A 13,054-nucleotide genomic window follows, 5' to 3' on the forward strand; every position below is an offset into this window, starting at 1 on the left:
AAAAAGTTAAAAAAAACTCTTAGTGGTGGATGATGTAATGGTCACAATTTCCAAAAAGCAAAACATAAATACTGTTCACGCTCACTGACACAGCTACATAAGGAAACATATTCAAAGTCAATTTTAGCAACAACTCCACTACACAGGGTCTTTGTTGTTGGATGTCCTGCAGGAAAATACCCAGCACTGACATTATATAAATACACATTTGCCCTACAGGGCCGGTAATTAAAATCCTGGAGCCCCTTGTTGGTATCTTTTAGCCTCTGCGAAAATAAACCCTCATAGTCTTTGTTTACTCCCCCATTCCAAATGGCAGTCCCATCCAAATGTGGGGCTCACAATGGATCCAATTTATATCAAACACCCTCAAAAAGTGACCAACTATACATCGGCTTTGCTTTTTTTAGACTGTGCACATACTTTTGAAGGAATCAGAGTATGCAACTATAAAATCATAATAGGAAAAAAAATATGCTGCAAAACCACCATTTTTAATTAATAGTGGAGTTGTACCACTTTTTCGCCCTGATTACCAGTCTGGTTTGGGGCTGCTATACGTCTTGCACTGGCCTCTTGCTCTCCAATCCAGGTACCTCCCTGGCTGGGGGGGAAGTGCGCAAGCCACAGTTGGGCCAGGTGGCATCTCTGCTCCCAGTAGGAAAGTGTGGCTGCACAGCTGGGTCCTGGAAGCAGTTGTAGCATACGGCCCTTTTCTGGGCTACAGCACCAGCAGCAAGTGGGCAGTTTGGTTGCTGTTGGGCCATCTTCTTTCAGACAAATGAGCTTTGGGGTCAGTAGCTATAGCCTCCCTTGAACAAGACTTCAATGCAATGCTCTTTAAGGCGCAGGTTTGCGGTCGGTTGTCTGGGTTGCTTCGAGGAGTTTCTGGGGAGCAGCAGCTGGATCTGGTTAGGCACACATGTGCCGAGGGCAGCCACTCAGACACTTCAGCACACTTGCACCTCGAAGCAGTAACTTTACACTTACTGTGGAGTAGTTTGCACAGCCACACAATTGACAAGTGCTGAGGGCTAGCTTCAAACTAAGTCTATATGGCACACTTGGGCAATTGCCACAGCTATGTCAGCAAGTCACTTCAGACACAAAAGCAAGTGCCATAAGCCAGGGATGGTCCCTTCTTCAGCAGTGCAGACAGCTAGGGCACAAACCAGCAAGTGCCACAGCCACAATGGCAGGGTTGACCGTACCTGCTTAGGCACACTTTGGCAATGCCAAAAATCCTCCTCAACATCAGTTATTGGCTCCAAGTTGCTACTATGCCACAAGCACTTGGCCCACCTACACAAATGAGGTATCATTTTTACCGCGAGACTGAGGGGAACATTGGGTGGTATGAAATGTGTCCCAGTGCGGTGATCCCACACAGAAATGTGGGACAAATGTGATTCTTTAGCTAAATTTGAGGTTTGCTGAGGATTCTGGGTAAGAAAACATTGGGGGATCCATGCAAGTCACACCTCACTGGACTCCCTCGGGTGTCTAGTTTTAAGAAATGTCTGGGTTTGGTAGGTTTCCCTAGAAGGCTGCTGAGCCCAGGACCAAAAAACGCAGGCGCCCCCCTGCAAAAACAGGTAGTTTTGTATTTGATCATTTTGATGTGTTCACGTTGTGTTTTGAGCAATTTCCTATCGTGGGCGCTAGGCCTACCCACACAAGTGAGGTACCATTTTTATCGGGAGACTTGGGGGAACGCTGGGTGGAAGGAAATTTGTGGCTCCTCTCTGAATCCAGAACTTTCTGTCACAGAAATTAGAGGAAAAGGTGTTTTTTTGGTCAAGTTTTGAGGTTTGCAAAGGATTCTGGGTAACATAACCTGGTCAGAGCCCCACAAGTCACCCCATCTTGGATTCCCCTAGGTGTCTAGTTTTCAAAATTGCGCTGGTTTGCTAGGTTTCCCCAGGTGCCGACTGAGCTAGAGGCCAAAATCCACAGGTAGGCACTTTGCAAAAAACACCTCTGTTTTCTGTGAAAAAATGTGATGTGTCCACGTTGTGTTTTGAGCCATTTCCTTTCGTGGGCGCTAGGCCTACCCACACAAACATTTTTATTTATCGGGAGACTTGGGGGAACACAGAATAGCAAAACAAGTGTTATTGCCCGTTGTCTTTCTCTACATTTTTTCCTTCCAAATGTAAGGCAGTGTGTAAAAAATACATCTATTTGAGAAATGCCCTGTAATTCACATGCTAGCATGGGCACCCCGTAATTCAGAGGTGTGCAAATAACCACTGCTTCTCAACACCTTATCTTGTGGCCATTTTGGAAATACACAGGTTTTCTTGATACATATTTTTCACTTTTTATATTTCAGCAAATGAATTGCTGTATACCCGGTATAGAATAAAAACCCATTGAAAGGTGCAGCTCATTTATTGGCTCTGGGTACCTAGAGTTCTTGATGAACCTACAAGCCCTATATATCCCCGCAACCAGAAGAGTCCAGCTGACGTAACGGTATATTGCTTTAAAAAATCTGACATCGCAGGAAAAAGTTACAGAGTAAAACGTGGAGAAAAATGGCTGTTTTTTTTTTTTTCACCTCAATTTCAATTTTGTTTTTATTTCAGCTGTTATTTTCTGTAGGAAACACTTGTAGGATCTACACAACTGACCCCTTGCTGAATTCAGAATTTTGTCTACTTTTCAGAAATGTTTATCTTTCTGGGATCCAGCATTGGTTTCTCACCCATTTTGGTCACTAACTGGACGGAGGCTGAAAGCACACAAAATACTAAAAATGGGGTGTGTCCCAGTAAAATGTCAAAATTGTATTGAAAAATTAGGTTTTCCAATTCAAGTCTGTCTGTTCCTGAAAGCTGAGAAGGTGGTGATCTTGCCACTGCAAACCCTTAGTTGATGCCATTTTCAGGGGAAAAACCACAAGCTGCCTTCTGCAATCCTTTTTTCCCATTTTTTTGAAAAAAACTAAATTTTCACTGTATTTTGGCTAATTTCTTGGTCTCCTTCAGGGTAACCCACAAAGTCTGGGTACCTCTAGAATCCCTAGAATGTTGGAAAAAAAGGACGCAAATTTGGCGTGGGTAGCTTATGTGAACAAAAAGTTATGAGGGCCTGAGCGCGAACTGCCCCAAATAGCCAAAACAATGCTCGGCACAGGAGGGGGAAAAGGCCTGGCAGCGAAGGGGTTAAAGAAAGAACCAAAGTGCACCCATGGTATATGTCCTTGCATTAGTGTAGATTTATGGCTTTCATGAATTCACAAGAATTTATGGGACTAGGCCAGGAAACCTTGTTTCTAGAAAATATCTGTGAACTCTATTTTAGCACAAATAGGCATGTGTAGATTTTCTAATATGAAAATCTGGTAGGTGTTTCCAAGTTCACTTTCCCTCCAACAACTTTTTTTTCCAGCAACGCTTGGGTGCCAGCAGCTGGGGTTAACAGACTGCGGCTTAGTAGCAGCAAATCTGCCTCCGGCCAGAGTCAGATTGGTAAGTAGCGCAATGGACTGGTATCTGAGTTGCAGCCGTGGGTCGCATTTCTGGGCAGGGCGGAGGCCGATTTGGGCTGCATCTGTGCTGTTCAGATGCTGCCATCGGCCAGTTGGGGCTGGAGCGGCCTCACTGGAGGCAGGCCGGCCTCTGTCGCCTCGCTTTTACCAGGGGGGTGAGGGTGCCATTCCCAGTCTCTCCCTAGGCCAGCCCAAAAATGCATGCAGATGCAGCAGGGACTGAGCACCAGGGGCCTGACTTATATTCAGGGGTGGTTCACCGCTGTGCCTGAAGTCCTGGAAACATCTGCATTTTTTAGATCTCAGTGATGTTAAGAAACACTCCTCGTTCAGACAACACTGAAACCACTGAAGCAGTGTTCTGCCAAAAGAAGCAATCCACAGGTGCGGCCCTCGGCCTATTCTGCACCTCAATCAAACGCTGGTGCATCGAGGGCAGTTGGGGAGCAGCCGTCCCTTCCAGGCTCCAGAAGCCCTAGGCCCCCTTGACTGTAACGGGGCGAGTGAGCACGCCACTGCCCGCTTCCCGAGGGGCCAGGCTTGCGAAAAGGCCTCACTCTCGCCCACTGCTAACCCTCGAGGGCACCGACTGACGAGATCGATAAACCGGCTTTATATCACCAGATTCAGGAAAAACACATATCGATACATCCGGGAGCGCCGCGATGTGCTCCTCGGTGAAGAGAAGGGACCCATAACCCGCGCTATTGTGTCGGGGCCCTCCCGGCGGCGGAGCCCACCCTCACCAGGGCCGCGCCGGCGCCAGAATGAACTGCGCATGGGCGGGGCCGCGCGCTGCAGGCGTTCCAGACGCGTGGGCGGCGAGGCAGGCCCCGCCCCCACGCGCGAGAACCAACCCGAACGCGGCCGCCGCTCCGCGCAGGACTCGCGCGCTCCGCATTCTTTTGTACCTGTACGGTTATAGTTACATTGACATCGCGTTCACTACCTATGAAGAGGCGCCAGAGCGCGCAGTACCTCTGCTGGGACGCCGAGTGACTTATGGAGCAGGCCGTGACGTAGAAACGCCGAAACGGTGACGTCAGGTAGCGCGCGGACACGGAGTCGCATGACAGTCTTTGACGGGTACTCGGACGTCAGACCAGACCCCTCCCAGAAGCCTCAGCGCCGCCTGCTCCCGAAATGCGCACGCGCGCTCGCAGTGCAGTTTTCAGATGCGCGAGGGCGGGCCCAGACGCGAGTAAGAGTGGGCGGGGCCATGGAGCGCAGGGGCTTCCTATTGGAGGTTTCGCAGAGCGAGGCGGGGTCAGAGAGTTGCAGGGCGTGGCTAGAGCGCCGCTCTGTGGTTGGCGCCAAGCGGCTGGAGGACGCGCTCTGAGGAGAGCACGACGCTCGTGTGTCGCCGGCCGAGCTACTGTCAGGGAATGATGTCCTCTGCCTCCTTCTCTCCAGATTCCTCTTTCCGTGGGGGGTCTCGACGCCTCCCGCTCCGCGATGGTCTCGTCAGCCTCCTACCGGCGGATACAAACGGAGGAGCACGTTGCAGGCGACAGACTCACGGTTTTTAAAACCCAAAATGGCCTTGTCCATGAGGAAAATAAAGCCCCACCAATTTTTTTTCTTCTTTTTCCGCTCTTGGCTCTTCCCATGAGTTGGCGGGTGTGTGGTTCATTTCCTCTGGGCTCCATAACCTGCGCTCCTGGGGTCTCATTCAGCTCCTGCGGTTGGGGCTGCTCTTCCTGGGTCTCTGCGCCAGCCTCAGGAATGGGCTTCAAGGCAGATTCACAGATGTTAGACCTGACAGCCTTAGGGTGGTCACCCCCAACTTTTTGCCTGCCCCCCTCCACTTTTTGGACACTGTTTTTGCTGGTTTTAGAACTGTGTGCACTTTACCACTGCTAACCAGTACTAAAGTGCATATGCTCTCTCTTTAAAACATGGGGACATTGGCTTATACCCAATTGGCTTATTTAATCTACTAGTAAGTCCCTAGTAAAGTGCACTACATGTGCCCAGGGCCTGTAAATTAAATGCTACTAGTGGGCCTGCAGCACTGATTGTGCCACCCACATAAGGAGCCCCTAACCATGTCTCAGGCCTGTCATTGCAAGGCCTGTGTGTGCAGATTCACTGCCACTTGTCTTGGCATTTAAAAGTACTCGCCAAGCCTTAAACTTCCCTTTTTCTACATATGTCACCCCTAAGGTAAGCCCTAGGTAACCTATAGGGCAGGGTGCAATGTAGGTAAAAGGCAGGACATATACCTGTGCAGTTAATATGTCATGGTAGTGTAGAACTCCTAAATTTGTTTTACAATGCTGTGAGGCCTGTTCCTTCCATAGACTAGCATTAGGGCTACTCTCATATACTGTTTGAGTTGTAGATTATAACCTGAAAGGAGTAACAGGGTTATATTTAGTATGGCCAGAATGGTAATACGAAATCCTGCTGAGAGGTGAAGTTGGATTCAATATTACTATTTTAGAAATGCCAGTTTTAGAAAGTGAGCATTTCTCTGCGCTTAAATCCCTCTGTGCCTTTCAAGCCACGTCTGGCAAGGTTTAGTTGACAGCTCCCTTGTGCATTCACTCAGACAACCCCAAGCACAGGATGCTTAGTCACACCCTAATGGCACCCTGGAAGACAGGATGGAACTGAAAGGGGACCTTGTGTACTTCTAAGCCACTCTCTTATGTCTCCCCCACTTCAAAGGCATATTTCGGTATTTAAACAGGGCCTCTGACCCTGCCAACCTAGACACTTCCCCAGACACTCCTGGACATGATACCACTGGTGAAGAAACGCTGAACTAGAACCTGCAACCTGCCAAGAGGAACTGCCTGGCTGCCCAAAGGACTCACCTGACTGCTTTTCTGCGAAGGACTGCTGTCCTGCTGTTGCCCTGCTGCCTCGCTGGCCTCTGGCTCTGCTGAGAAGTGCTCTCCAAGGGCTTGGCTAGAGCTTGCCTCCTGTTCCTTGAAGTCTCATGGCCAAAAAGATTTCCTCTTGCAAAGAGCTCCTTGTGCAGCGAAAATTAGAAGCACAGCCTGCCAGAAGCGACGCACAGCCTACATCGCATGAGAAAATCACCGAACCGGAACAACGCAGCCCATCTCCCTCAGAGGAGATCGACGTAGCGCCAGCATTGAGACCGGAATTTGGGCGCACAGCCCATTGGATTAACGCATAGCCGAGCCGGAACAACGCAGCCCAACTTCCTGCGAGAAGAGTCGACACAGGGCCTGCCGTGCAACAGAAATTTCCCCGCATCGCCTACTGGATCAACGCAGCTCCTGTTGACTTCGTCTTGCACATTCAGGATTTCTCCGCATCGTCCCCGGGACGTCCGAATACCCCCAACCTGAAGAGGATCGAAGTCAGCATGCTGGAAATCGACGCAAAGCCTTCCCTGCATAGAAAAATATCAATGCATCATCTGTGTGCACACGGAGAAACTGACACACACCTCCCTGTTTTCCATGCATGTCCTCCTCTGCGGTCCCTTGCAGAGAATGTGAACGCAAACCAGGTACTTTGTGTTTGCAAGAGACATTTGTTGCTTTTGTTTTGTTCTTGCAAAGACCCCATTTCTAACAACAGATATCTGAGAAAACAAAGCATCTGCTATTCATGAAAGAGCTGCTCCACCTATTCTTAAGAATATCAGCACCCACGAGTCGCACCTGCCAGCCTTGATCGTGGGAGGCTGATGGGTTTGCTCTATTCCAGATCCCACAGTCCACACAGGACTTACCCACAGGATCCTCCGAACCCTTGACCGTCACCTACTAGGTCCCACCGACTGCTGAGTCTTTGAGGCATCGCAACAACTAAAACGGCCTGTCCACATTAAACACAAAAAAAAAGAAGAACTCTTGCTACAGAACAAACGGCTAGATATACGAATACAGGAACAGTGATTTCCTCATATATTATTTTGCAAATGGCAATTAGGACATTGCTATTCCTAATTTATGAAACTCTTTAGTTTCATTATTGATTTGTAGTGGGTTGGAAATAGTTACCTCATGAATATTAGTAGGGTATGGCGCAGTTTGTGACCCAGTACGGTTTGCTGCCATCACTGGGATGATAACAAAAAGCATTTTTGCAGTAGTTGACGGCCCATTCGCAGGATCAAGCTGTTTGCAAACTTGAAAATGCTTCACATCTAGCCCAAAGTTCTTAAGGCAAGTTCTTCAGCCTCTGAAAAAACAAGTTAACTGTGTCAATATCAAGACTACAATATGAAAACATTAGTGTGCATGGCTATACATATGGTGTCTCAACAAATCTTTCCATTTATCAATCGTACTCACTTAAAGTAGCCATCTAATCCATCCTCATACCCATGTTCCTAGAAACTCATTTTTTGCTTCTTGCCTAACATAACTTCAGGCGCCTCTCCTACTTACCAGGTCTCTCTATCTCCTCATCCATAACACCAGTCCTTGTCTTTCACCCATCATGCCTCTGCAATTCTTATGACTACATTCTGCCCTTCAACCGCAGTACACTCTTCTTTTTTGGGCTACCCATTTCATGCTCCTCTTTAGTCTGTCCTCCTTTTCTTCCTAGATGTCTCTCTGCTTGCAACAGGCCCTCGCCAAACTGTTTCCTTCCCAACTACTGCTCTCGACACCTAAGGTCTTATCCAGTCTTCCCCCCTATAAGACATAAACCTTGTACATACTATACTCTGCCACCTAGCCACAACCCTTACCATCAGAAATTCTCTAACCTTTTGGGTTTTCATTCAGTGCTGACTTGTAAAGCTTTTCTCCCTCTCCCACCTTCATCAGGGGTGTGAAATGTCTGTAGATTGAAGCCCAAGGCATATGGTTTGGAGTCAAGGACAACACATTTTCATGTTTACTTTGTCCAAAGGGTAAGTTGGACAAACCTGCCGCACAAACCCTTTATCTGCTAAGCTACAATACAGATCTGTGAAAGAGGATTGTATGCCACAAAGTGTCAGTCAGTTGCTCAAACTTGTATATCTGATTCATCTATGCAAAGACTTTACTACTCCGGCTAGCACTGTAAGGAATGCCATGAGCTGTGAGCTCAGTTCCATTACTGATTGCGGTTCCAATGCAAAAGTATGTATACATGTTTGAAGTGTAAAACTTTTTGGCTACTTAATGATGCTCCTTGATTATACGCAGAAGCCTATAAGCAAAATTGGTGATTGTTTTCAAAATAAAATGTACAACAAAAAATTGGAACTTGCAACAAAAATACTTTGTTAAATTGTCATCTAACTTTAGATACCATTCCTCAGAGGTGTCTCTTTGTAAACTATTTGATGCATGTCACTATTTAAAACAAAAAAACAAAAATTGAGGGAGAATCGGGACAACCTGGAAATACATTAAGGGTCCAATGATTAAAGAAAGACACAAAAGTACACCCAATTTGTCCTTAACATTGATGCAGATTTCTGACTTTTCAGTAATTCACGTTTACCAGAGTATGCCTGTAAACAATAGTGACATTTTTATTTGAAGCTATACAAGTGTATGTTTGCTTATGCAGAGGTCCCCTGAGCAATTGTAAATTCCGTTTTCATATACCTCCTTTTTCTCTGACACAAAAACCTACCTCTGGTCTTGTGAGGAGTTAGTTCCAAACCTCCAAGGTGGGAAGAGATAGGGAGGACTTGGTGAATGCCCTTCTACGTTGAAGTTAGTGGGTGTGTACAGACTTACAGGGCATTCAGACCTAGAACTACCATTTCTTACCTCATTTTACCTTCTCCTTGTAGATTTTCAGAAGCATGGCAATCAGAATCTTGGTAGAATCCAACCCCTTATACAAAAAAATAACAGGAGCTGTTACCTGAGCTCAGATATAATCAGAGTGCTACCATAATTTGTCATCTCACTGCATGGCACAAAAAGGGACAGGTAGAGTTTTAAAAAGAATAAGTAGGTTTATAAAGCACCCAAGCCCTTGGGGAACTAGATATTTTCTAAAAATGTAAACCCCTTAATCATGCATTAAGCCCTTTGCTCAGAAGAAAGCCCAACTCATGCTAAAAACATCTGCTTAGCCAAAGCTCGCCATCAACTCTCAAGCATTTTCAATGATGCCAGCTCCCCAAACAAGAACCAAAGCAACGTCTGTGATCTCACGTCAGCTTACAGCATTTATTTATCATGGAATCTTTAGACCTAGTCTAGATGATCATGGATCCTAAACTCACTGCCAGGCATGCCTTTGGTGCAATATTTGCACCACAGGGCCTTTTCTTGTCAGTAGCATATCATGTGACATGGACGTCCTCTTGCCAAATCCAATTGCCAAATCTACAGGATTACCTCCTAAAGCATCTGTTAAGACAGTGAAAGCAGCTGGAGGATCATACCTTGCCCATCCCAGCCCCCAGTTCTTAATGACCCAGAAATGTCAGCTTAGCAGTTCCTCATCTAGCTGACTTCCGCCCTTAATAAGGTTCTGATGATGAGCAGGATGGCTCTGTCTAAGGAATTCACGGTAGATGATATTAGAACTCATAACTGTCAAAGTCAAAAGAAAGATCTCTAGAATTACCCTTGAAAAATAAGAAAAGACAAAAGAAAGTTGCAATACCATTTGAGAACATACAGGGTTGTAGTCAGAAAAGGCATAAAGGGCCTGCTTGATTGAGCAGACCTACAAGGCTCTCTATAAATGATCCCCGAATTCTTGGTTCTAAAATGTTTATCATCCAAAAAGATATACTAAAACTTTGTGACTTTCTAGTGACTCCATCTAGAGCGCCAAAGACCTGGAAAAATATCAGGAGGATAATGCAAAAAATGCCACATTTGTCATCAGACAGTTATTCACCACCACAACACTTTCTTCTAACCTTTAAAGCTCCATCCAAGAACGGCCTAAAAATGAACAAAAGATTGTGGTGGCTATTTTCAAGTGTATTCTCGTTAACTTTGCTGCTTCAGTCGGATGCAGTACTCCCAGACGTTGTCCAATCTGCAGAGGCCGTTTTCTAGGGAAACTGAAAGAGCGTATACCATGAACCATCTGCCTTCACTGAACAGCGTGATCTACTGTTCGTCATCCAGTCAGATTTCCATCAAGGCAGAAGCACCAAAATTGTGCTAACTGCAATGTGGGATGGCCTCAAGATTACCATCTACTGAAATGTAATAGCTGCACTTAATCTTCTGAACTAGATTCCTGTTTAATGCGTCGTTGTCTTCTAGCTGTACACCAATGGACATGAACAAATGATCTCAAGCTAGACCTCAAGAATGTGGAACCTAGTCACGATCATTGACTCAGACCGCTCTCTGATGCTGCAAATAAACCCAGTTATGAAAGGCTGTTTTCCCATGTTGAGATGCATTTGTCAAATATTCCCTTGTTTAGAATTGCAACAAAGAATATAGTCAACCATCAGTCTAGTGCCATCACAACTGGCCTACGCCAATGGCATCCGTCTTGATGCATCTGATGAAGTGATCAAGGAACTTGAGAATCCCAAATGCAGCTAAAAGGCATTTCCTCATCTTTAAAATCAGATCACAAATCTGTCCCATCCATCAGTCTCTTCACTAGCTACGTGCAGCTCAGGGTCTCACCTTCAAAGCACTGTGCATAGCTCATTGCTCTATTCATGGTACAGGACCATTTATTGTGTGGACCAGCAAACTAGCAAGAACACTTTAATCTAAGCTATTCTCTCCCTACAAACCAGCGAGAATGCTTTAAGATGCCCCACCCCTTTTTATATCTGCTTTACAAAATTCATACATGGGAAACTTCCTGTCACACTGAAATGTGGAAGTTGTAGGAAACAGAGCCATTTGCTGTCACCTTCAATTCGGGAGAGCTCTACAATCTTATCTATTCCCTTTTTTATAAATCCTTTCTTATAATTTATCCCATAGTGGTGGGTATCAATGTGTGCTAAGAGTCTTTTCTTATAACATCCCTAAACCTTCCATTTATACGCACAGTGACAATGACGCTCCATGTTTAGAACATTGCCCAACCTCACCTACTTCACCCAAAACCTCTGCAGAAGTCATTCTGCAACCAAAAACCAAATTTGTCCCTGCATTCTGTGAAAGCACTTTGGATCCTAATGCAAAGCAGGTCACTTTGCGACCTCGTCAAGATTATTAAGTGCTATGTAATGCTGTGTGTGTGAGGCTTTCCTGCTAATGCATGCTTGTTAGATACCAGGCCTGATTGTGTACCAACATGGGCACACTAATATATTATTAGAGTATGTGTCCATTAGGTTTAGGGTCTATTGAACAAACTAAGTGAAAGGTAATGCTAACAATCGTGTGCACAAACACCATGTTTTTATTTTTGAAACTTAATTTCGACAGTGTTCAAATAATGAAGACAGAGAAGGGATTTTATTTCTCTCTCTGCTGTGTGCAGTGCTTGCAGCCACAAGGCCATTTTGCATGGTACAGAATTAGCTTGGAAAGAAAACATGCAATGCAAGCATTCCTGCTCAGCACATTTGTTGCTACATCTGCAAGCCAGCGTTGCTGGCATACAGAAATGCAACAAATGTGCTGAGCGGGGGACTGCACCTCCCATCTCTATAGGAACTCCCTAGAAGTTAAGATATAAAGAGAACCAGATGAGAACCTGAATTCACCCACACATGCCTTAATGCTTATGTGTTTTCTTTGACACTGCAATATAATGCCTATGTATGACTTAGTGTGTGCTGCCGTATTTTATTAAACACAAGTTCATTTTTGTACTCATTTGAAGGCCATGAAAACTTTACTATCCTTGACTCTTACAGACATTTTAAATTAATCCTTGTTCTGTTAATCCATGTTGTACACCAGACTTTCTAGCAAAGTGTAACCTTGTTCTGAAGTTGGCAGAACAAAGTGAAAATGTTAGAAAATAGCAGACGTTCCCCATATTGTGACTTATATTCCTAGTTACGTGTGGACTGAACTAAATGCAAGAAAAGTAAGTGAGAACATTTAGTGCAGCGTGTCTCCTTTTTGATACCAAATTAAGCCAGCTCTTGTCAGTTTTAGCTGTATCAGTGTGTCACAGTCTTCTCTCATTTTTCCCACATGATGATTTTGCCAACTGCTTGTTAGTGACTGAATACACGTTTCATTTCTTCCACATGGAGAAATAAATGTAGCACAGAAATACATGGAGTTTAGCATTGCATGCTACAGCTGATCAAGCATAACACTTTGATCCATTGAAATGGCAGATGCTTATTTTAAATGCTGGCTGCTTTGCATAAACTCATGTTAGGCATTATGCACTTCTTGGGTGCTGTGCTTGCTTTACAGAACCTGATACATTGTTTGCCGGGAATGGTCTTTGCTAGAGAAACAGGAGAGGACAGGACTCCTGCATTGACCTCCAGGTGCCAGAGGTAAGAGAGATTTCTCCAAGGGCCCTGGTGTGGAGCACGGCCCAAGGCTTACCATATTTCGCCTGCTTGCTTGCTTTGCATGTATGAACTTGCATGTGTCTAAAATGTGTTGAAGGTGCACAAAATGTTTTGTCTGAGTGGGAAGCGGTAGTATAATAGACTTGCTGGGTAGGTAGAAATGGGAGGAGTCAGGAGACAAATATTGCATGTGT

At 45.5% G+C, this 13,054-nt stretch overlaps 1 protein-coding gene across 1 annotated transcript in view; it reads right to left on the reverse strand.

Moving 5' to 3' along the window:
- BTBD18 (BTB domain containing 18) overlaps positions 1-4,616 on the reverse strand; it is a 134,519-nt gene extending 129,903 nt beyond the window's left edge. The window contains exon 1 of the mRNA XM_069233068.1: positions 4,475-4,616. The gene's annotated coding sequence lies outside the window, so the exon portion shown is untranslated. The remainder of the gene's footprint in view (positions 1-4,474) is intronic.
- Positions 4,617-13,054: the final 8,438 nt, after the last annotated feature.

This window comes from Pleurodeles waltl, chromosome 4_2, assembly GCF_031143425.1.
Source record: "Pleurodeles waltl isolate 20211129_DDA chromosome 4_2, aPleWal1.hap1.20221129, whole genome shotgun sequence".
In the NCBI taxonomy this organism is placed as follows: domain Eukaryota; kingdom Metazoa; phylum Chordata; class Amphibia; order Caudata; family Salamandridae; genus Pleurodeles; species Pleurodeles waltl.